The sequence below is a fragment of the Bubalus bubalis genome, chromosome 4, assembly GCF_019923935.1.
Source record: "Bubalus bubalis isolate 160015118507 breed Murrah chromosome 4, NDDB_SH_1, whole genome shotgun sequence".
Taxonomy (NCBI): domain Eukaryota; kingdom Metazoa; phylum Chordata; class Mammalia; order Artiodactyla; family Bovidae; genus Bubalus; species Bubalus bubalis.
Genome location: NC_059160.1, coordinates 23,597,490 through 23,622,719, shown reverse-complemented (window position 1 = coordinate 23,622,719; position 25,230 = coordinate 23,597,490).

Genomic DNA, 25,230 nt, shown 5'->3' with positions numbered 1-25,230 from the left:
CGCTCAGCATGTTTGCTCTGGCCTCAGGCATTGAGTATAATCATCGCTGGTTGGGCTGAGTGGTTCTATTCTGGGCCAAGTTCAGTCAGGAGAGCAAGTCTGAGAAAAGAGGGTATTTGGCCCACATGTTTGCTTGTACAGAGAGAGGTGAGAACTGTGTGGGTTTTGAATACCTTGGCTATCTTATGCCTGCTGGTTTCATGTAACTGACACCCCACTCATTTCTAGCCTGTCCTCGAGAGTATATGAAATGTAGAAAAATGGTAGTGATGAACCTATTTCAAGAGCAGGAATAGAGATGCAGACACAAAGAACAGACTTAGGGACACAGGGGGAGTGGGGATGAACTGAGAGGGTGGCATTGACATGTATACACTACTGTGTGTAAAGTAGATCGCCAGTGGGAAACTGCTATATAGCATGGGGAGCTCAGCTTGGGGCTCTGCGACAAGCTAGAGGGATGGGATGATGAGGTGGGAGGCTCAAGAGGAAAAGGATATATACACACATTGGAAGGACTGATGCTGAAGCTGAAGCTCCAGTACTCTGGCCACCTGATGCAAACAGCTGACTCACTGGAAAAGACCCTGATGCTGGGAAAGATTGAGGGCAGGGGGAGAAGGGGGCAACAGAAGATGAGATGGTTGGATGGCCTCAGAGACTCAATGGACATGAGTTTGAGCAAAGTTCAGGAAAGAGTGAAGGACGGGGAAGCCTGGTGTGCTGCAGCCCATGGTGTTGCAAAGAGTCAGACACAACTTAGCGACTGAACGACAACATAGATCAGAAACTGACACAACATCATAAAGCAATTATATTCCAACTACAGAAGAGAGTGTAGTCCAATTAAGCAAGCAAAACAAGGGACCCAGCTTAGGGAGTTGCTTGTTTATTTCTTCAACTCTCAGAGAGAAGGCTGACATTCCCAATTCCATGTCTTCAGTCAAAATATTGTTCCTCGTTGTTCCTGCAGTCTCTGACAGAAGCTTCTGTTTCTCTTATTTGCAGATAAATAACCAGAACCTGGGCTAGAATGTCATCCTTCACCTAAGACCTGTTCTTAAGCCTTGGACTGGGCTTTGCAGAAATGGAGGCAGACCTAGCCTCACTTTCTTATAATTGCCACAGTAACGAGTGGACAGGAATCCCAGAACCTTAGGTTTCAGGACAGTTCCAGCCCAGAAAAGCAAAACACACCAGCAGGATGGCCCAAACTAAACTCCAGAGCCCTTAGCAGTTTCAGCTCCAGAAGAGAACACAGTCAGTACTTTTGTCTACAGGAACTCAGCAAAAATGAAAATAAACTGTCAGAAACAGAACCAGTTGACTCATGGGCAGCAAGCGGTTTGGGGCAGCCAGTGCTAAGCTGCCTTGTCCATCTTCCTGTGGGCATCACCCTGCAAGGCTATTGTCTGAAAGTTTAAGCAGAGACCCCCAGCTGTAAAGTGTTAGCGACAGATTTCTTAAAAGATGTGCTTTATGTCAAGATTCTCTCTTTGGTCTTTTCGCATACAAACAAGCAAATGGGATTAGTACACCAGCACAAAAGCCTTTCATTCTTCAGTTTTCTACTTATTTCTCAACATTCACACATTCTCAAATATTTTCCTACAATTTCTCTGCAAAGAACCCAGGGAAGCTTTTCTTTTCCTGGCCGCCGCCTCCTTCTTCTTTCTCTGTAGCCCTGCAGTGAGCTTCTCATTACACCTCTTACCATGATAATTCCAGAAATAACATCTCCCTCTTCCCTCGCGCCTTTTATCTGTGGGTTCCCATTGAGCCACTCAAGCAGTGAGGGCTGCCCAGCAGCCTAGTGACCAGCGCACTGTTCCTCTGCTTCTGGGCCTTGGAGGGAAAGAGCTGTAAACACACGTGTAGCCCCTTGTTTTGATGTTTTGAGCATCAGAGAGTAGGGGATGTAGGAAGGACGTAGCAAAATTGTACAGCTGTTTTCTTGATCATTTTTGACAAAAGCAGATACCTAGTCCCAAGTCTGGCTCAATGGATAGAAATTTTCGAGTAAAAGAACCATAGACCTATCCTGCAGAGAAGGGGAACGACGGACAATGCACGTGAGCAGTTAATGATCATAGACAAAACTCACCTGCTGTCACTGGATGGAGACATACTTATTTGAAACAATGGAATATTATTCAGCCCTTAAAAAGGAGGAAATCTACAGTATTCAACAGTGTGAATATTTTGTCACAGAAGGACAGACATTGCATCATTCCAATTATGTAAGGGCTCTAAAATAGCCACATTCATAGACTCAGAGAGAGGGATGGTGGTTGCTAGGGGCTAGGGGGTAGGGCATATGAGGCATTGCTAACCAATGGGCATAAAGTCTATGTAATGCAGGATGAAAAAGTTTTAGAGATCCACTGTGCAACATTAAGAGGGTAGATCTCATGTTGTGTTCTTAACACCATAGAATATTTTTTTAATTAAAGAAAATTTTAGGAGATAAACTTATTTCAAAGATAAAGTCACAATATTGTCACTGTGTATACTCAATGAGCAGAATGGAAGTTGTCTCACTTCCAACACTATACAATGTGCTCCCATTGTAATGGCCTTACTTCCTGGCTCTCAGTCCAGTTAATCCACTTATTTCCTTTCTGACCTCTCTTTGAGAGCTGATTCTGGTGACCCCTCTTTCATTCTTGTGACTCCCTCTGTGTCTGTGTCTCCTTCCTTTACTGGCTTAGCTTTCACTCATGTTCTCACTTTTCCACCCCGTATTCACAGTGTACGTCCAGGGTTCCATCCTTAATCCTCTCGTTCTCTCACAGATTCATCTACACAGACGTTATGGACAGCCTGTGTCTACAAGTGATGACTTAAAAATGTCTATACCCAGATTTTTCTCCTGAACCCAGACTTAGACTTATGTGTCCAGCCACCTTTAGTCTTTTTATTTTTCAACATGGACCATGTTTTTTAAGACTTTATTGAATTTGTTGCAATATTGCTTCTCTTTTATGTTTTGGTGTTTTGGCCACAAAATATGTGGGATCTTCGCTCCCTGACCAGGGATCAAATCCACACCCCCCTCATTGGAAGGAGAAGCCTTAACCACTGGACTACCAGGGAAATCCCCACCTTGAGTCTTACATCCCACAGAGACCTCAAGCCCACCAAAACCAAAACTCTCGTTTCCGCCTCTCTTCTCGCGTCAACATTGACACCACCATGTATCCAGTTATCACGCTGGAAACCTGGGAACCATTCTGGGTTATTTCTCTTTCTCGTCTATCCCTCTCGTATCTGCCTGCTTCTCTTTCTTTCTTCTCTTCTTCTTTGTTATTTATTGCATGAGTCAGTGCACTTACCTCCTTTCCCTGACTCTGATCCAGTCCTATTCTAATCTATCCTTCACACGTATTAGAGGGATCTTCCTAAACATAAAATTATTCATGTCTGTTCCCTGACTCAAACTTTGCCCTAGTGCTCCAGTGACATCAAGTTGAAAACTCAAAGCTACTCTGAGAAGCTTTGATTCTCATGTTCTGGCTCCAAACTCCTGCCAGCCTCTTCATTCTCATTTTCCATCATTCCTCCCCTTAAACCTGATGTTCTATCCACAAGAAACTGATTATGATTCTCTGAATCTACCGGATTCTCACCTCCCTCTCTTAACCTGCTTTTCCCTTTGTCTAGAAGGGTCAACTTCCCTCTTCCTGTCTCAGGACTTTTCCACTTGGCTAACATTTTTTTTAGCTTGGGCCAACTAATGAGCTGGTCTTAATTTTTGGACGAAGATCTCAGTCAGTCACTTGGCTAACTCTTAAGGACTCCTCAGGGTTCAGTACAGAAGTTGCCCCCTCTGGTGAGCTTTCCCTGACTTCCTTGCCGGGTAGATTAGAAACTGAGTATGTTTGTCCTGGAATCAAATGATATGTACCTTCATCCATACGCTTATCACACTATATTGTGCTTGCTGATGTGTGTCTTTGCTGATGTGCTTGCTTGAGTGTGTCTTTCTCCTGACTGCAAGTTCCTGCCAAATAAGAATTGAGTCCTTAATCTCTGTATCCTTAGTACATGATGCAGCCCAGAACATAGTAAAGGCTCAGTAAATGTTAAACAAACAAATAAATGAAATCCTAAATAATCTCATTTAATCCACACAACTTCTCATTGGGTAAATATTACCCTTGTTTTATAGATAAGAAAACCTAGATCTGAGGAGGTTAAATAACTAGCTCAGGATCATGCAAATATCATGTCACAGAGCAGCGTGGGTCTGTCTGAACCTCATAGAGAGTTTGCATGGGCACTAACAGCATCTCCTTGCACTCGAAGCAACTTCTAATGTAGAACAGCTTCGAGCATGGTTAGGAGAAAGGTAGGGAAGTAGGAAAAAGTCATATTAACAAGTTAGGGTCAGAGTGAGGAAAGTTAGCAATAGAGCCTAAAGCCCAGTGAAATGGATAGACTTTATGCTGGCCTTTATTTTAGTCACAAAATTTCTGTTAATGCCTATAAAATCAACACCAGTGCTCCAATTCACTAGCATTCACTGAGCCACCGTTATATGCTTGACTCATTGGAGAATGTAAAGCTAGCATTGCCACTGCTTGAGAAAGTCTGCACTGGGATATCTTTCTTCCACCTCTTCTCTCATTTCTGTTTCTCCCTCAAAAGATATTAAACTTCTTCTTAGGCTCCTCTCTCCACTGGGTTGCAGGAAAGATGCTGGAGACCCACTTGTCTACACATGAGTGAGTGAGTGAAACTCGCTCAGTTGTGTCCAACTCTTTGCAACCCCGTAGACTATACAGTCCATGGAATTCTCCAGGCAAGAATACTGGAGTGGGTAACCTTTCCCTTCTCCAGGGGATCTTCCCAACCCAGGGATCGAACCCAGGTCTCCCTCATTGCAGGCAGATTCTTTACCAGCTGAGTTTTCAAGGAAGCCATGGTTGATGACAAATTTGATTGATCACAAGGCCCATTTTAATGGAGGACAGAGTCACCACCAAAGGCATGTGCTTCTGCTTGAATGCTGTCTGGGTCCATTTGCATACCTCTGGGTCCATATCACCCTTTCTCCTTGCATGAGGAAATCAGTCTTGTCATCCTATTTCTTTTCTCCCATATGCTAGTCTTGCCTGGGTCATGTCCCTACCATGGGTTAGGAGGTCTACGCCAGCTTAGCTCAAGGTTTCTGAGACGAGCAGTATGCTCCAGCTATCTTTCTCATTCCCTTTTCTCTGCCACTGGTGGATGTGCTTCAAAATGGACTTTCCCCTTATTGAGTGGAATGACCTCATCTTCATGGAAATATTTAGTAGATAAAAGAGCAGACAGTAAAAGGCCATATAAACCCTTTAGGTTAAATGGCATTCTTTGCATCGATTTATTCACTCAAAAAATTTAAGTATCTACTATCCACCAGGCTCTTAAATAGTCCTCTAGCACTAAGATTTGGTCACAAACCCAAAAGACAAAAATATCTGCTCTTATGGAGTATCCTTTATAGATGGGGCGACAGAAAACAACGCAGCTACGTAAATTATACTGTATGCTGTTATTTTCAGTCGCTCAATCGTGTCTAACTCTTTCCAGCCCTTCGGACTGTAACCGCCAGGCTCTTCTGTCCATGGGATTCTCCAGGCAAGAGTAAGAATACTGAAGTAGACTGCTATTTCCTCTTCCAGGGCATCTTCCAGACCCGGGGATCAAATCCATGCCTCCTGCATTGCATGTGGGTTCTTTACCACCTAGCCATTGGGGAAGCCCATACAGTATGTTAGATAGAGATAAATGCAAAAGAGATAAAGTGAATGAAGGACATTTGAAGTGCAACAGGGAAGGTGTTGAAATTCTAGACAAGTAGCTGAAGAAGTCCTCACTGAGAAGGTGACCGAGGTGACCATTTCTGCTTTATTTGTAAGGGGAGTTCTTGAATTAAGAATCAGTTGGGAGAATCCAGAGTGAAGAATTTCTATCACAGATCGTGGCTCATGGTGAATGCTCACAGAGACCACCATTGAAAGCCTCCCAGAAGGGAATTGCTAGTTATCTAAGAAGGGCCAAAGTAACATGCATAATTTTTGAATCCTTAATCCTATAGTTCTCATCCACCTGTAAATGTTCAACTATTAGAGCTAGATGGGTACTCAGAATGTGTCTCTAACCCCTTATTTTACAAGTGAGAAAACAGAGGGCCAGAGGTTTGAATGACTAGGGGAGCGCTGATGAGGAAGATGGGCCTCTTCTTTCAGAATATTTTCCCAACAGCCTCTTCTGGGGACTTTTCAAACCAGTGCTTAATGAAAGCTAGTATGGCTGTCTGTTGTGTTACTCTCCCCAGATTATTTATTTTTCGTCTCTTATTCTTCTGTCCCTTGTGAAGTCAACCACACAAGGCATTTATGTTAAAACCAATACCCTAATAAGTTAAAGGAGAATGCTGGACTCACAAGGACATTCAACCCTAAGGCTCCCACATTTCCTGTGTCTCTTAGCTTTTTTATTTACCATGTAATTTAGTCTTTCTTGATCATCAGATCCTGCAGGTCAGGGCTTTGTTATTTGCATTCTGAAGTTCTCACTGAACACTACCTATACATGCCTTTTTCTTGGAAGGTGAAGATGATAAAGTCCAGAAGTGTTCATTGATCTCACACCCCTTTTCAATTAGACCCTGCCTGCTATCATAGGCGGTCCCTGGAATAAGATCTTTCATCCAGGAAGAGGCTGTTTTCTTCGAATCAGTAGGAGGGAATCTGAAATTCTAGGAATTCTCATAGCAAATGACAGTCTGTCCCTTAGGCCTTTCACACCTGCTACCTGGTCTTCTCTTCTCTGGTGGCTCAGATGGTAAAGAATCTGCCCACAAAGCAGGAGACCCAGGTTCGAGCCCTGGGTCAGAAAGATCCCCTGAAGTAGGAAATGGCAACCCACTCTAGTATGCTTGCCTGGAGAATTCCATATACAGAGGAGCCTGGTGGGCTCCATGGAGTTGCAAAGAGTTGGACATGACTTAAGTGACTAGCACACACACCTGGTCTTCCAAGTGGCTTAGTGTTACCTAATTGATTACATTAGAGCTGAGGCTGGCAGTGCTCTTCGTTCTTGCCTGCTCTAGAGATGACCAGTTCCAACCACTGGGAAGTCTGCTTAGTTATTAATGTACACCCTTCTCTATCTTACTGGATTATAGACTCTGGGCGGAGGTAGGGCTGTGTCTCACCCCTGTTCGCCTCACAGTACCCAGCCCTGGGCCTGGCATGCGATAGGTTCTTAACTGTTTGTTGAGCTCTTTCTGAAGCTGTGCTATAGAAACTGAGCATTATGATGGATTGGGGAGAGCTAAGATTTATGCTGCTCCCTCTATGCTCCCATGTAATTTGGCATGTCAAGATTTTGATACACTTAGTTTATTACAGTTACAGTAATTTAACCAAGGCACATATAAAGTACAGTCCAACTCTGCCCAACAGCAGACAGGCCCAGCCAAGCCTAACCAATGAAATTTCAGCCGTTATAATCCACATCAAACAAACAGCCCCTAAGATATCTGAATCCACACTCCTTGACTTGTCAAACTCAAAGTCAGCCTGCTGCCATCGTCCTTTCATCCAACCCAAGCCCAACATTATTGAAGTGAAGCTGCGGGATTCATTGTTACCCAGCATTGACCGAACCTTATTCATCAGCCCCAGGCTTCTGCCTCCGGGGTACTCCTGGTGGGAAACTCATTATTGTGATTCTCAGAGCTTTTTTGCCTAGGTGGAGCCATTCTTTTTTGGAGAACATTTATTTAATTCCCTTTTGAGTGGGTGAGAACCTCTCTCTCTGGGGCTAGTCAGACAGCCTCCTCCATTCTAAGCTTCCCCATTTGGCCTTCTCCTCTCCCTCAAGGGGGAAGAGTAGGCAGCATTCTTCTACATCAAGGCCAGGGAGGCAAGGAACGCACTATTATACTTCAGGTCTTTCGTTTTAACCTTCAAGACCATATCCACTAGAGGTTCATAACTGCCAGAGGTCATATCATAGGCCAAATGTGGTGATATTCCATCAACAGTGCCAGTGACTGAGAAGAAAAGTGTGGAAAGGCATCATGCTGTATTGGAAAGCATTTGACCTTTAGCTTTATGGAGACTTAAGTTGAAATATGAGTTCTGCTGTTCACTGGCTTTGTGACCTTAACTAAAGTCACTAAATTTCTCAAAACCTTGCATACTTAGGTCTTCAAAGCTTGCTTTTCTCTTCTATGAAATAGAAAAAGGAATTATAGTAGTTTTCTACTGCTGTGGAACAAATACCCACAAATCTGGTGATTTTAGTTGAGATAAACTCATTATCTTAGTTTGGAGATCAGGAGTCCAGGGATGTCTCTAACTGAGGGTCTTACAAGGCTGCAGTCCCAATATTGGCTGCGCTGTGTTCCCATCTGAAGGCTTGAATGAGGAAGAATCCCCTTCAAGCTTGTTCTGTTTTGCCGGCAGGATTCATTTGCTTGTGGGCTTCCCTGGTGGCTCAGATGGTAAAGAATCTGCCCCTAGTGCAGGAGACCTGGGTTCAATGCTGGGTTGGGAAGATAACCTGGAGAAGGAAATGGCTACCCACTCCAGTATTCTTGCCTGGAGAACTCCATGAACTGAGGATCCTGGTGGGCTACAGTGCATGGAGTCGCAAAGAGTCAGACACGACTGAGCAATTAACACTTTCACACTTTTGTTTTCATTTGCTCGTGTCTACTTGGCTTGCGATTCTTGCTGGATGTGGTCTCGAGGCCCCTAACCGTATGGTCCTCTCCACAGGCAGGTTGACAGCATGCTGTTTGCTTCTTCAAGGCCAGTGGGAGTCTCTCCCTCTAGTCTGTAAAGAAGAAATCTTATGTAACTTAACACAGTCATGAAAGTAACAGTTACATCACCTTTGCCATTAACATAGCCTAACCAAGGAGGGAGCATCTTACCACTTTTTGCCATATTCTACTGGTTAGAAACAAGCCCTCAGGGAGGAGATTACACAAGGTGGTAACTCAGTAAGAGTCGCCTTAGGGTGTATCTGCTGAAATAATATCTGCTCCCCCTACCCCCACATTCAGTTATGGTGAGGATTCAGTGAGATCATCTATGTAAAACATATGAAAAAAATAAATCAGTTCCTTTCTTCCTGTCTGGGAGACACACTGAGGCCGATGTTTGGAGAATCTTGTTGTTCGGTTGCTCAGTCATATCCGACTCTTTGCGACTCCATGGACTGCAGCTTCTATTCACAAGCTTCTGACTAGAAATATTACATGTGTTTCTCTGGATTATTCTTTTGTAATTCCAGAGAGAGGAGCTTCAAATCATTAACCTCTTGTGGTTTGCTGCTGTTTCGTGTTCTTGTTTTTTGTTCCAGAGAGCAGCCACTGCAGACTGTTCCTTGTTTATTAGCGAGCATTGTCTGAGGAATTAAAGAAACAGTTCTCAGGGTGTTAAGGTGACTGATTAGAAGAACACACATTTCTGGGGCGAAATGATGCTTTCAGGTTTCTTCTAATCATTCCTTTCAAATATATGTCTTTCTTTTTATTCTTTCCTGGATTCTACAACAGGGCCTATAGATATCTCCCATCTTTTCCCTGCTGTTTAAATATTTATTTGTGTAGAACTTGCCTTGCAGGAAAAATTCAAGTGAATCGGAGAAATCAGTGAATAGGAGAGTAGAAATGTTAGAGAAGGTCAGGGAAGGGGGCTGTTGACATCATTCCTCCTACCTGGAGCCCAATCTGGTTTCAACTGTGGAAAAGAAAAATCAAGGTCTGGTTGAAAAAAGGAGGAGGAGGAAAGGGGGATTGGGGAGAAAGAGGAGGAAATTGTTTATTTCTGTGATGAACTTAGTACCAAGAATTTGATTTTTTTTAAATTATGATTGTTTCCAGACTTAGAGTCAAATAACTTAAAATAATTTACATATCCACAGTGAAAGAAAATTCAGAATGACTTTGTCTCCACCAGCTGAATTAAATGGTTATTCATCATTGAAAAAGAGAGATGGTCCTCTATAACATAGGGAAGCATTGTAGTTGATTGCTGAAATGATCGATGGTATTTTCTTTTAATGCAGATACTATACTGAGTTTGAACAATAAATTATGTTGAAAAGGAACATGCCAAAGGGAAAGAGTACAGAAGACAGAGTCAAAAATCCTGGCTTTGAAACTTCATAGATACGTTTTAGCTATGGTTAAGTTACTTAACTGCTTCATACCTCAGTTTATTCATCTTTAAAATGCAATAATAGTAACTACTCATAGGAAGGTTGTAAGGATTATATATATATATATATATATATAGGCGGAGGAGCCTGGTAGGCTGCAGTCCATGGGGTCGCTAAGAGTACAAAACCACTGACTGACTTCACCTTCACTTTTCATTTCATGCATTGGAGAAGGAAATGGCAACCCACTCCAGTGTTCTTGCCTGGAGAATCCCAGAGCCTAGAAATCCAAGTTCAAGCCTGAGCCTTACCACAAGCAAGTTTTGTTGCCTTACACAGTCACTCAACCAATCTGGGCCTCAATTTCCTCCTTCTTCAAGTGGGAATTCTGCAAGAGGCTGCTGTATTGATTATTAGTGATGTCACAAAGAAATGACAAGCATCAGGGCACACCTCGTACATACCTAGCATTCAAGTACTTGAGAATGCATGGAGAAGGCACACATAAGCAGATAAACATGCATTTCTGGCAGATAAATTCCAGATGATGTTGGAGCTAGTCTAAATTTTACTTCTAAAATGTATTCAGAGTTGTAGCATTATATATACGTGTCATGGGAAAAGCTTATAATCAAAAGAATGTGTGTAGCAATTTGCCACTGAGAATAATTAGGCCCTTCATCACGAGAGAATCACAGCCTCTCAGACAGGAAGGCACATTTGCAGGCATCTGATGGGAGCCCCTCATTTACTGATGAGGATACAGTCCAGGCTGGCAGAGGTTAGGTAATTCACCCAAGGTCACATGCCGAATGGCAGAGATGGAACTCGGAGCCAAGACCTTGCCCTCCCCACCCAAGGACCCCTCAGCAGGGCAGAGGGTGTGAATGACTGATTCCCAGGGAAGAAAAGTAAAACTAGGTACTGACTTCTACATTCAAAACAATGAGACTTTTTTTTTTAGAAAGAAAGTTATGTTTTAAGCAATGATTTTGATTATTTAATTTGACTCGTAAGGTCAAATTACAGACTTGAATTGCCAAAAATGTCACAAAGTCTACCTGAGTGACCCCAGATTCTGAAGAGAAGAGAGGCTTCTCTTTTCTAAACATCATTAAAGCACCTGCACGTACACTTCTCTTGACAAGTAAACACATAAAAGCTAAGTCTTGTGCTGGGCCCAGCCCTGGACCCACTTCTAGTTAAGACTGTCATCAATGACTTGGATGCAGCAACAGCATACTCATTAAGTTCATGGATGAGACTGAATCTAAAGTGGAGGCTAAAGCCTTGGGGGATGCGATTAGAATTGGAAATGATCTCAACAAATTGGACGAGTAATCAGAAGCTAACAGGATGAAGTTCAGCTAAGACAAGAGCAGAGGGAAGTTGAGGACTCAGAGAAAATAAAGACAAGAAAACTCTGAGATGTGGACATGGCAGGTCAGGCTGAGAACTACCAGAAGGTGTGTGGGCTACAGAGAACCTGGAAATAAACACGATGCCGTTGTGGAGCATGAAGTTACATGGTTACAGAGGTCACCATGTGCAGCAATGCAAGTCAGTGTCTATCTGTGGATCCTATGTTTTATGGAAAGGAGAATGGAGTCTGAAGTTTTTGTGGGATGTTTATGCCCTGCACTGATCTTCTTACAATAGAATTATGTCCACCAAAAAGTAATCTGGAGTAAGAGCCTGTGGTTAATATTGCTCGCAAATTTTAAAACCTTTGGCTAAAAAAAAGAAAAAAAAAAAAAACATTATCTTCGTTATTTGGGCAGGTAGTGAGTGTGGCCCTTACCTATGAGGTAGACTCCTCAGTTACACATTTGGTTCCTGTGGGTATAGGGCAACCTGGCCATTCTTTGATTCTAAGCTCCTCATTTTTCACAGATAATTCAGAATGGTCCAGAAGTATTTAATATTGTTGGTCTCACCATTATTTAAAATCAGCATGTCACTGAGGTGCTTAAACGCTTTGTCTGTGTGCAGTATTCTGTGATGTCTAATTCTTCCCACGTAAGGGTGGACTCAGAATAGAAAAGTCAGCCAAAGGGAACCCATAACACAGTGAGGGGGACGAGATGAGCTGGATTCTGAGCCAGGAGCAGAGATGACAGCTAGGAGAGGAACAGAGAGAAGGGTAGAATTCACAACAGCAAGAAAGCAGACAGGACGGAAGTGGGGGTTTTGTCCTACTTCCTTACGAAGCCCTGAATTGAATTTACACACATTATCTCGTGTAATATTCAGATCTAGACATGAATACCGTTGATAAACATACTTTACCAATGAGAAGACTGAGGGAAGGGGGTCACACTGAAGGAACATTGAGTCTAAGCCCAGTTTTTGAACCAGGTTTGTGTGACATCAATCAGATCAGATCACATCAGATCAGTCGCTCAGTCATGTCCAACTCTTTGCGACCCCATGAATCGCAGCACGCCAGGCCTCCCTGTCCAACTCCCGGAGTTCACCCAGACTCACGTCCATCGAGTCAGTGATGCCATCCAGCCATCTCATCCTCTGTCGTCCCCTTCTCCTCCTGCCCCCAATCCCTCCCAGCATCAGAGTCTTTTCCAATGAGTCAACTCTTCGCATGAGGTGGCCAAAGTACTGGAGTTTCAGCTTTAGCCTCATTCCTTCCAAAGAAATCCCAGGGCTGATCTCCTTCAGAATGGACTGGTTGGATCTCCTTGCAGTCCAGGGGACTCTCAAGAGTCTTCTCCAACACCACAGTTCAAAAGCATCAATTCTTCGGCGCTCAGCCTTCTTCACACTCCAACTCTCACATCCATACATGACCACAGGAAAAACCATAGCCTTGACTAGATGAACCTTTGTTGGCAAAGTAATGTCTCTGCTTTTGAATATGCTATCTAGGTTGGTCATAACTTTCCTTCCAAGGAGTAAGCCTCTTTTAATTTCATGGCTGCAGTCAACATCTGCAGTGATTTTGGAGCCCAGAAAAATAAAGTCTGACACTGTTTCCACTGTTTCCCCATCTATTTCCCATGAAGTGGTGGGACCGGATGCCATGATCTTCATTTTCTGAATGTTGAGCTTTAAGCCAACTTTTTCACTCTCCACTTTCACTTTCATCAAGAGGCTTTTGAGTTCCTCTTCACTTTCTGCCATAACGGTGGTGTCATCTCCATACCTGAGGTTATTGATATTTCTCCTGGCAATCTTGATTCCAGCTTGTGTTTCTTCCACTCCAGTATTTCTCATGATGTACTCTGCATATAAGTTAAATAAGCACGGTGACAATATATAGCCTTGACGTACTCCTTTTCCTATTTGGAACCAGTCTGTTGTTCCATGTCCAGTTCTAACTCTTGCTTCCTGACCTGCATACAAATTTCTCAAGAGGCAGATTAGGTGGTCTGGTATTCCCATCTCTTTCAGAATTTTCCACAGTTTATTGTGATCCACACAGTCAAAGGCTTTGGCATAGTCAATAAAGCAGAAATAGATGTTTTTTGGAACTCTCTTGCTTTTTCTATGATCCAGTGGATGTTGGCAATTTGATGTGTGGTTCCTCTGCCTTTTCTAAAACCAGCTTGAACATCAGGAAGTTCACAGTTCACAGTTCTCATATTTAAAACCAACTGCTATTGTGTCTGTGCTCAGTCATGTCTGACTCTTTGCGACCCCATGGACTGTAGCCCACCAGGCTCCTCTGTCTGTGGGGACTCTCCAGGCAAGAATACTGGAGTGAGTCGCCATTTCCTTCTCCAGGGGGTCTTCCCAACCCAGGGATTAAACCCAAGTCTCATGTCTCCTGTATTGGCAGGTAGATTCTTTACCACTATGCCACCTGGGAAGCCCCAAAACTGAACTAATTGGCCCTTAAAAATATAAAAGAGGGAGAGCAGGGTGAAGAAAAGATTGTGGCAAATTTAAAAGTGAAGGAGAGAAAGATGAAAGGAGAAAATGACTAGAGAAAAATAGAGCAGGGATAGAAAGAAGGAGATACGGTAGGGGGAGATAGATTAAGACATGGAGGGAAAGGAGGCCTCAGTGAAATGAGGGGAGGGAGGTGTGAAACCCCAGCAGAGGATGTGGTGTGCGTCTGACAAGCACGTTCTAAATGTTGATCAGGACATCCTTCTTCCAAGACGCACTGCACTTTTCCAATCTCCCCAGAGAACTGGATCCCGTGGAAAACTACAGACTCCACAGGAATTAAAGAGAACCTGGTGAGTGTCTGTTGGAAAGTAAGAGGATGATTAAAAAGACAGTAAATGGAACACGTGTGGCAACTTAAAAGGAAATGGGACATTGGAGCATTGAGAAGTGACCTATTAATGGTTGCCAGGTATGAAAAAGCTGTTAACACAGACTGCCCAAAACCACAGGAGTTAACCGGTGTTAGGGCAGACCTCCTCCCTCTCTATGAATACAGTGACAGCTTTTACTGCCTCTGCTGCTGCAGAATCTTTTGATTTTCATGACCCATCCAAGGCACTTTCCGGCACTGGGATCTGCTCCTGACTGGCGGCCATGGTGTGTGGATCAAGAAGCATTGTTCCTGAGATTTCACTGGGACCTTGAGTAGGATAGGCGTGATCAGAACCAGGACTTGCCTGGTGGCTCAATGATTAAGATTTTGTCTTCCAGTGCAGGGGGTACAGGTTTGATTCCTGGTCAGGGAACTAAGATCCCACATGCAGCAGGGTGTGGCCAAAAAAGTTTGAAAAAAAAAAGGAACCAGAGTGCCTTCCCTGGGAAGAATTGTGGCTTTTGGGGTTGAATGTTGACACTACAACTTTTGGCTCAGTGCCCTTGGGCAAATTGCTCAATGTTCCTGAACATCAGTTCTCTCTTCAGTAAAAAGGAGAAAATATAGCTTACCTGGCTGGGTATGTAGACCTTCCTCAGGTACAGGAGATTGGAGGTATTCCATAAATGCTATCCTTCATTTCCTGTTTCCTTCCCTTGGGGGTACAACAAAGGGGAAGAGAATGCCTCCCCTTCATCATCACCTGTCATAAGCAGGGGAGTTAAGAGTAGGGAAAGAAGAGGGGTCACATTCTATACCCAGAAAATTCACACTCATTCCATTTCATAGACAGAGGTAGGATGGGGCTTGCCATCCTGTGGTCACCAGGAGCTCAGTTCTCAGTGTGACATGACTTACAAGAAGCTCACTCCACTCTCACTTGCCAAGTGGTTCTTCAGTGTTAAAAGCTGACATCTGTGCTCTGTTACTGGTATTATTAAAGATGGACCATTATGAAATGAGAGTTCAAGCACCCTTCCATAAAATGAGTTGGACTCCTACACTCTGGAGATGTGTTTAACTTCCAAATTAAGGAGACCCTTTCTTGTGATGACTCAGATGGTAAAGAATCAGCCTGCAATGCAGGAGACCTGAGTTCAATCCCTGAGTTGGGAAGATCACTGGAGAAGGGAATGGCAACCCACTGCAGTATGCTTGCCTGGAAATTCCCATAGACAGAGGGGCCTGGTGTGCTACACTCCATGGGGTCACAAAGAGTTGGACACAACTGAACGACTACACTTTCACTTTTTCACTTTTTCTTGTGCTATTGACAGAGGACTAGATTGAAAGCTACAAAGCTCAGCTCCACTATCATTGAAAAGCATGACTTCCCCTCTAAGATGTTACTTTCTTTCATCAGTGTCAGTGCCCAGTGATTGCCTCTGCCAATAACTCCTTCTGCCTGCATATACCTGTCTATCAATGTTCATTCACCATGATACTATATATGCTTATGGACATATCTTGGCCTTGGCTTCAGTTCAGTTCAGTCGCTCAGTCATATCCGACTCTTTGCGACCCCATGAATCGCAGCATGCCAGGCCTCCCTGTCCATCACCAACTCCTGGAGTTCACCCAGACTCACGTCCATCGAGTCAGTGATGCCATCCAGCCATCTCATTCTCTGTCGTCCCCTTCTCCTCCTGCCCCCAATCCCTCCCAGCATCAGAGTCTTTTCCAATGAGTCAACTCTTTGCATGAGGTGGCCAAAGTACTGGAGTTTCAGCTTCAGCATCATTCCCTCCAAAGAAATCCCAGGGCTGATCTCCTTCAGAATGGACTGGTTGGATCTCCTTGCAGTCCAAGGGACTCTAAAGAGTCTTCTCCAACACCACAGTTCAAAGGCGTCAATTCTTCAGCGCTCAGCCTTCTTCACAGTCCAACTCTCACATCCATACATGACCACAGGAAAAACCATAGCCTTGACTAGACGAACCTTTGTTGGCAAAGTAATGTCTCTGCTTTTGAATATGCTATCTAGGTTGGTCATAACTTTCCTTCCAAGGAGTAAGCCTCTTTTAATTTCATGGCTGCAGTCAACATCTGCAGTGATTTTGGAGCCCAGAAAAATAAAGTCTGACGCTGTTTCCACTGTTTCCCCATCTATTTCCCATGAAGTGATGGGACCAGATACCATGATCTTCGTTTTCTGGATGTTGAACTTTAAGCCAACTTTTTCACTCTCCACTTTCACTTTCATCAAGAGGCTCTTTAGTTCCTCTTCACTTTCTGCCATAAGGGTGGTATCATCTGCATATCTGAGGTTATTGATATTTCTCCCAGCAATCTTGATTCCAGCTTGTGTTTCTTCCACTCCAGTATTTCTCATGATGTACTCTGCATATAAGTTAAATAAGCACGGTGACAATATACAGCCTTGACGTACTCCTTTTCCTATTTGGAACCAGTCTGTTGTTCCATGTCCAGTTCAAACTGTTGCTTCCTGACCTGCATATAGGTTTCTCAAGAGGTAGGTCAGGTGGTCTGGTATTCCCATCTCTTTCAGAATTTTCCACAGTTTATTGTGATCCACACAGTCAAAGGCTTTGGCATAGTCAATAAAGCAGAAATAGATGTTTTTCTGGAGCTCTCTTGCCTTTTCCATGATCCAGCGGATGTTGGCAATTTGATGTGTGGTTCCTCTGCCTTTTCTAAAACCAGCTTGAACATCAGGAATTTCACGGTTCACATATTACTCCTTACCAAAAAAAAAATTGTCATCATCGTCACTGAGTTCAAGTCCTTTAAATCTATTATTGTCATTTCCCAGTATTGTGGGAAACCTTGTACTAGTTTCTTTTGAGGTTTTTTGTTGTTTTTGTTAGTTTTTTTTTTTTTTCCAGTTATCTTGTATACCATACTCTAGAAAACAGGGTCAAGGGAGATGTCCTTGTCTGGCAAGTTTGTTTTGTGTACTTAAGCCATTGGAGATGGTCTTTTGCTCAGTTTCCTTGGGCAGATCTTGTTTATCCCTTTGTTTTCTCTTACATCGTCTTTGGCTTAGGTCAAGGAGTACATAATTCTCACCATCTGGGACAGTGGAAAGATGACAGCAGGTCTCTCTGAAGAGTAGAAGCCTTCCTTTCCATTTGAGTGGGAAATCTGATCTTGGGTCTTTTAAATCCCGTTTGCCAGTCAGATCTGTATACTTATTTACAGGTCAGTAACCCTTGGACTGCAAGGAGATCCAACCAGTCCATTCTAAAGGAGATCAGCCCTGGGTGTTCTTTAGAAGGAATGATGCTAAAGCTGAAACTCCAGTACTTTGGCCACCCCATGCAAAGAGTTGACTCATTGGAAAAGACTCTGATGCTGGGAGGGATTGGGGGCAGGAGGAAGAGGGGATGACAGAGGATGAGATGGCTGGATGGCATCACCGATTCGATGGACGTGAGTTTGAGTGAACTCCGGGAGATGGTGATGGACAGGGCGGCCTGGCGTGCTGCGATTCATGGGGTCGCAAAGAGTTGGACACGACTGACTGACTGAACTGAACTGAACTGACTGACATCATTTTGGCCTCAACTCTTCAAAAAGCTCTGTTTGAGTCAGTGATACAATTTACTGATGCCTCTTGGACTTCAGTGATTTGGCACCCAAAGTAGAAGGGAAAAGGAAAAGAGTACTGAAATATTTATTTGATGGACTATGTGAACAGGCATCTTCATATGTCCAGCTTCTATGTATATTAAGGATCTACTAACCTAAACAGGGAGGAAAACTAGTAAACCTTTTCATCAGGGTCCCATTTACACTTAGGTTGTGAAGGATAATGGTTTCTTAGCTTAGATAAGGCTCAGTGTCGTGATTATTGTTTTGAGAAAATGCTGACTAAGCCATGAACCATTTCTTGCTGCAGATGCAAAATGTATGGAAATTCTGACATTTCCTTTCACTGATGGATGCCAGAACTTTACCAAAGATGGAACATCTCATTGAAAAGGACTCACTGATGTTTTTCCTAAGGAAATGTACACAGATGCACAATTCATTTTTTCATTGTCCTTTTCTATGCACATATCTTTTTTAACCTGCTCAGTGTGGGCCATGAGTGTCATGACCAGAAATAGACAAAGAAGAGTGTGAGCATAATTATGAATGGAATTTCTTCCCCCAGGTTTCAACTTAAACCTCAGTTGCTCAGGGAAGCCATCCCTGTGCCCTCAAGTCTGTAACTTAGCACCTCTTCTTGTGCATGACTCTGCCACCCTGCCTTTCCTTGTTAGCTTTCAGAACGCATTAATTTCTTGTCCATGACCTGTATTTTTTATTGAAGTACAGTTAATTTACAATGTTGTTATGCATGTTTATCCCAAACTCCTAATTTATCCCCTGCCCCCTCTGCTATCTCTTTTGGTAACCATAAGCTTATTTTTTATGATATTTCTGTTTTTGAATAAGTTCATTTCTATCATTTTTTTTAGTTTCCAAGTGATATCATTTGACATTTGTCTTTGTCTGACTTACTTCACTTAATATGATAACCTCTAGGTCTGTCTGTGTTGCTAAATATGGCATTATTTCATTCCTTTTTATGGCTGACTAATATTCAACTGTACAAGGTCTCAATAGATGGTGTCATCATTCACCCATGGCCCAGAACCCAAACCTCAGAGTCACCTTTTGTTCCTCTCTTTCTCTCCATCTCATATCATGTGTCAGCAAGTCCTGTCATCTTTACCTTCTAAATGTATCCTGAAACTAACCAATTCACACTCCTTCTATTACACCACACTCCCTCTATTACTCCACCATCTCCTCACTTGACATCTCCATCTACTCTTGCCGCCCATAGTCAGTGCTCTATGTAACAGCCACAGTGATACATTCAAAACAGAACATTTCTTGTCAGCGACTTGCTCAGAACCCTGCAACAGCTGTCCATCAAACACAGATGGTCCAAACCCTCACTACATGGTCCCACCAGACTCATTTCCTGCCACTCTTCCATCAGATTCTCCAGCTCCTGTCATATTGGCCAACCTCCTGTCCCTTAAACACTCCAAGGAAGATGCCATTGCAAGATTGATGCCCTTTCAGAATTCCACCTGAAATTCTCCTCCTTTAGGTATTCACCGGACCCTCACTTCATACAAGTGTCTGCCCAAATGCCACCTCTTTGGAGAAAACCTCCCTGACCACCCTGTGTCCCATCACACACCTTCCTCTTTCCCACATTTAATTTTCTTAATAGCACGTCTCTCCAACTGACCCTCTATTATAAGTTTGCCTACTGTCTGTCTCCCTCACTGGAGTGTAAACTTCTGGTGGGCAGGGAGTGGATTGTTCACCTCTGTCCTCAGAACCTAGAAAAGTGCCTGTGTTCTAAGTGGTGTATAGTTGTTGAATGAAGGAATGAACAAAACAGTTCTAATTATAACTGTTGGTATATGGAAGTTTTTTCCTGAGCTTGCGTTTCCACCATCAAATGCCAGAGGTGTAAAATATCTTCCCCAGCATAACGCATGGGAACTCAAGCACATACTCATTTCCTCTCTGCCGCTGTCTAGGTGAAGCAGAATGTCTTCCTTAAAGCAAGCAAACGGCTAGATTCAGGGCACCAAGTTAAAGAGCCCAGGTTCACAAGTTTGCCAGTTCTTCTGTGCTCACACTCAATCTTTTGATGACTTACATCTGCTGTTTCCAGCAGACGATGAGTGTCTGTTGATTCCAATTAGACAATTATCTTTGCAAAAAAGCAGCAGGTGGGGGGAGGTGTTGCAAGCCCAGATGTGCGCTGCTTTTCTATCTTCTTCTGCTCCTCCCTGTACCCTGAGCTAATAAAGTTGTGTCTGGGAAAGTGCTGGCAGGGTAGTGAGGGGGAAAAATGAGATAGGTATCTGGTCTTTGCCCAGAGGGAGCTCTTAAGGAGCATCTATTGATTTCCCTTCTTTGTAGAAAATAGGAAAAAGTGCAAATGGCCCTCTCTCCATTTCCAGTCCATCTTTAGTCCTGCAGACTGTTTCATCATCCTGCACTCTTCCATGTGAAGAGATTTGTTTTCTCATATTTCTCTACACTCTGTGGCTTTTTTTAACTTTTTATTTTGAATATAGCTGATTAACAATATTGTGATAGTTTCAGGTAGACAGCAATGGAACTCAGCCATGTATCTACGTATCCATTCTCCCCCTAACTCTCCTCCCATCCATGCTGCTACATAACACTGAGCAGAGTTCCCCATGCTAACAATAGGACCTTGTTGGTTTTCCATCTTAAATACGGCAATGTGGACACATCCATCCAAGCCTCCCTAACTAACCCTTCCCCCCATCCTTCCCCCCTGGTAACCATAAGCTTGTTCTCTAAGTCTGTGAGTCTCTTTCTGTTTTGTAAATATGTTCATTTGTATGATTTCTTTTAGATTCCACATATAAGGGATATCGTATGATATTTCTATTTCTCTGACTTACTTCACTCAATATGACAATCTCTGCATCCGTCCATGTTGCTGCAAATGACATGCACCCCAGTGTTCATTGCAGCACTGTTTATAATGGCCAAGACATGAAAGCAACCTAAATGTCCATCGACAGGTGAATGGATAAAGAAGATGTATATATACACAATGGAATATTACTCAGCCTTTAAGAAGAATGAAATAATGCCATTTGCCTCTGAATTTTTAAATCTCCTTTTAGCATTAACATCCCATCAGGTCCCAGAACACACATTCATTCAGTGTCCTGCCTCACTGGACCACTCTTGGCCCAGGCACCAAAATGAAATCCATCACTTCCTGATAAGTGCCAACACAGAAGTGTTTTTCAAGCATTGGCATTAAGTAATGAGTTACTGGCTGAAAAGAGGGATGTAAAGATGTCAAAGAAGCATCATAATAGTACCCATCCCTGGTGTGGACTGTACTGAATGGTATTCCCTAGAGGTTTGGGAAAATCCATGAAGTAGCCATAAGTACAGCTAACGAGATCTTCAAAATTCGGGATAGAGGGGACACGTGTACACCCATGGCTGATTCATGTAAATGTATGGCAAAAACCACTGCAGTATTGTAAATTAATTAGCCTCCAATTAAAATAAATAAATTAATAAAAAAAATAAAACATGAAAATGGGAAGCAACGAAACAAGACCATGATATATAGAGCAAGCGTTTACCAATCTCCCTACACCTGAGCCTCACACTCCCTCCCCAACCATATTCAGTATGGCAGAGGGTGTCACTGTTTAACAAAATGTGTTTGCTCTTCATCTTAGGGGCATAGAACTGGACTCTCTTTTCCAGATTCTCTTATAGTTAGGCGTGGCCATGTGACTAATGGCCCACCAATGCAACATGAACAGAAGCAATGGGTGTCATAAAATCCTCCCCACAAGCTCAACTCTGCTCCTTCTGTCTCTGTCTGGCTGCAAGGGAAACACTTCCAAGGATCTTGAAAGCCTCCTGTTGAAGATAGAAGAGTCTCCACTGGCCCCAAATACCTACATGGAGGAGGCTTCTCTGGCCTCCTTGGTGCAGTTACGTGAATTAGAAATGGGATTCTATTGTGTTGGAGTTATAAAACACTTAAGAGATTATTTGTTACAGAGCTGATACACCAGATGCTGTAAGGTGCTTTTCAGTATGTATGTTTCTTTTTCCTCCATTTTATTGTGCCATCAGCCCTCCATATCTTTGGGTCCTGTGTCCTCAGATTCAACCAGGATTGAATCCAGCCAGCTGGGGTTGTTGAACCCACAAATGTGGACCCTGCAGGTATGAGGCCCAACTCAGGGGCTTGAGCATTCACAGATATGGTATCTTTGGTGGACTCTGGAACCATTTCCCAGTGGACCCTGGGGCACGTCTGTAAGCTTCTTGAAAGCAGAATCTGTGTGAAGTGTCTTCAATATCCTCCATGGGGTCTCACACACAGCCTGGCAGAGCCCACGTGATCAATAAAGAGGTGTTGGTCAGAGAGCTTATCTCTGCGTTTTATTGTAGGGTGAGTTAAAACATGAGTAGGAACATGGCCAAATCATATGGGCTTTTCATTTTGCTTAGAAATCCGTCTTGGGGATGAAGGATCCCTTCTGTATGTACAGGAGCTCAGAACTGACATGGTCAGCGAAGTGTGACACACATTTTTTATTATCCCTAAATGGATTATCTGCTGTGACCTGGCTCTTCCATCATCTCAGCATATTCCTCTTGTCAACAGCTGTGTGGTAGGCGCTGAGAAGGGCCCTGAGCCAAGGGAGGATGAGAAACAAGTTGGGGAGAGTATTTGGGGATGAGTGCTGGTGTCATTGACTGGTGTGGGTTGTGAATACATCATGCAAGCAGATAAAATGTTATCTTTTTACTATTATATGAATTTCCTTATTATCTATTATGAGACATAATCAAGGGTTGAAATAGAAATATTAAAGTTAATAGCAGGTAGGGTACTGAAATAATCCCTATCGTATGCAAAACTGGAGCTTTAATCAAAGCAGGAATGTATCAGTTTGACATCACAGCTCTTCAAGGGAAGAAAAGGCATTTTATTTTCAGCAGTTAGCTGTAGCCAGGCAGGTGACACACGGTAAGTATAAAAATCCTCATTGAAGACAGACATTATGTGTTTTGCCCTGCGGTCCGTGATTCGTCCAAGGAAAACCCAGCCATCCTTCATCCTCAGTTGCAGGGCTCAGTGTCCTCATGAGCCTCTTACTGCCATCCGCACCCACTCTACTTCCTGCTGCTAAAGACCCACTTTTGAAAATTGATGCTCTAAATCAGTGGTTCTTTAACATCAGTGTGCTTCAGGTATGTTATAACCCAGATTTCTGGGTTCCACCCCCTGCCCCCACAGTTGCTGATTCATGGGGTCTGTAGTGAAGCCTGAGAACATGCCTTGTTAACAAGCTCCCAAGTGATGCTTATGCGGCTGCCATGTGGACTACATTTTGAGCATCAGTGGTGTAAATTCCCTCAACTTCACTTCCTGTTAACAAAGGCATGCCCAAGTGTGACAGCCTGACAAAGGGAAGGATCCCAGGTTCTGAGAAATGCCTTTCCCTTAAAGCCAGATCGAATCTGTGGATGCAGAGTGAGGCTTCTCAGGGCAACTGAGATGTCCACTACCACCACTGGCCCCCACTGGCTCTCTCCTTTGCTTCCCCATGTCTCTTCCCGAGTTGCCCCCTTAGTAAAATGAAGAGGTCACCAGAGATGCTGTTGTTGTTGTTCAGTTGCTAAGTCGTGTCCGACTCTTTGTGACCCCATGGACTATAGCACGCCAGGCTTCCCTGTCCTTCACCATCTCCCGGAGTTTCCTCAGACTCATGTCCATTGATTCGGTGATGCCATCCAGCCATCTCACCGTAGATGAGTGGGCCTCAATCATGCTGCATGTGGGAATCTTCTTGGGAGATTGTTAATAATACTGTGTTTAGACTACATCCTGAAATTCCAAGATTGAGGTTGGGGACAGGGCCCAAGAATCAGCATTTTTTAAGGGGCTAAGTCTTTATTGAAATCAGTTACAATACTACTTCTGTTTTATTTTTTGGATTTTTGGCTGCAAGGCATGTGAGATCTTAGTTCCCCGACCAGGGATCGAACCTGAAACCCCTGCATTGGAAGGTGAAGTCTTAACCACTGGGCCACCAGGAAAGTCCCAGGGATCACCATTTTAATAGCTTTACAGGTGATTTTCACACACAGCCTGGTTGAAAAGCACTGAATCTCTCTAGATCATTTCCAGATCTAAGAGTCTACCCTTACCACCTCCACCCCTTCATGGAATCTCACCTGGTCTCTCCATCCCTCCACTCTCTGCCCAGTCCCAAGCCTCAAGCCTCCCTGACTCTCTGCCCTGACCCCTCGCTATCTTTCCCTATGTACTTTATGTTCTATTCACTGGGTGACATGAACGCACTGCATACCTCATTAACTTCCTCTGCTTAATTAGGCAGAGGACAAGTCCCAAACAACTGCAGAATGCATGGAAATTCACTGACAGAAGCATAAACAATGAATTAGGAGCACTTTTAGAACCCTTCGGAAATGTTAAGTGTGGAAGCAGAGAAGGGATTCATTCCTGGAAAGTGACTGTGACTCATGAGGTCACAGAGAGCCAAAACAGTACACATGGCATTTAACACTGACTCCATATTATTTATTCCCCTAGGCTGACCCATTCCCCCTTTGTTGTGATCCCAACAGATTTCACACATACAGTTGGCCCGCCATATCTGAGGATCTGAGCACTAACTGTACTATGTTATTTTATATAAGGGACTTGATCATCTGAGCATCCCTGGATTTGGGTCCCAGGGATGGGAGGAGAGGAGGCAGTCCTGGAGCCAATATCCCATGGATATCAAAGGATAGCTGTACTTTATATTACTGTAACTCAAGTAAGTATATAGTAAATCTCTCTTTCCTAAACAACCCTTTATCCTTTAAATGGGCTTCCCAGATGGCACAGTGGTAAAAAATCCATCTGCCAATGCAGGAGAGGCAAGAGACTTGGGTTCAATCTCTGGGTCAGGAAGATCGACTGGAGGAGGAAATGGCAACCCACTCCAGTATTCTTTACTGTAAAATTGCTTGGACAGAGGAGCCTGGCAGGCTACAGTCCATGGGGTCACAAAAGAGTCGGACACGACTGAGCACAAACATGAAATATCCCTTAAATAAGCAGAAATGAACTAGAAAATGGAAGCAGTGGTCTGGGTGCTTTAGAATTTCCCAGACACACTTCCACTGTAACCATGCAGATAGTAGCAGTAAACTGGTGGCTTCACTTGGAAGGAATTAGGATGTTTCCATTTTATTTCCTTAGT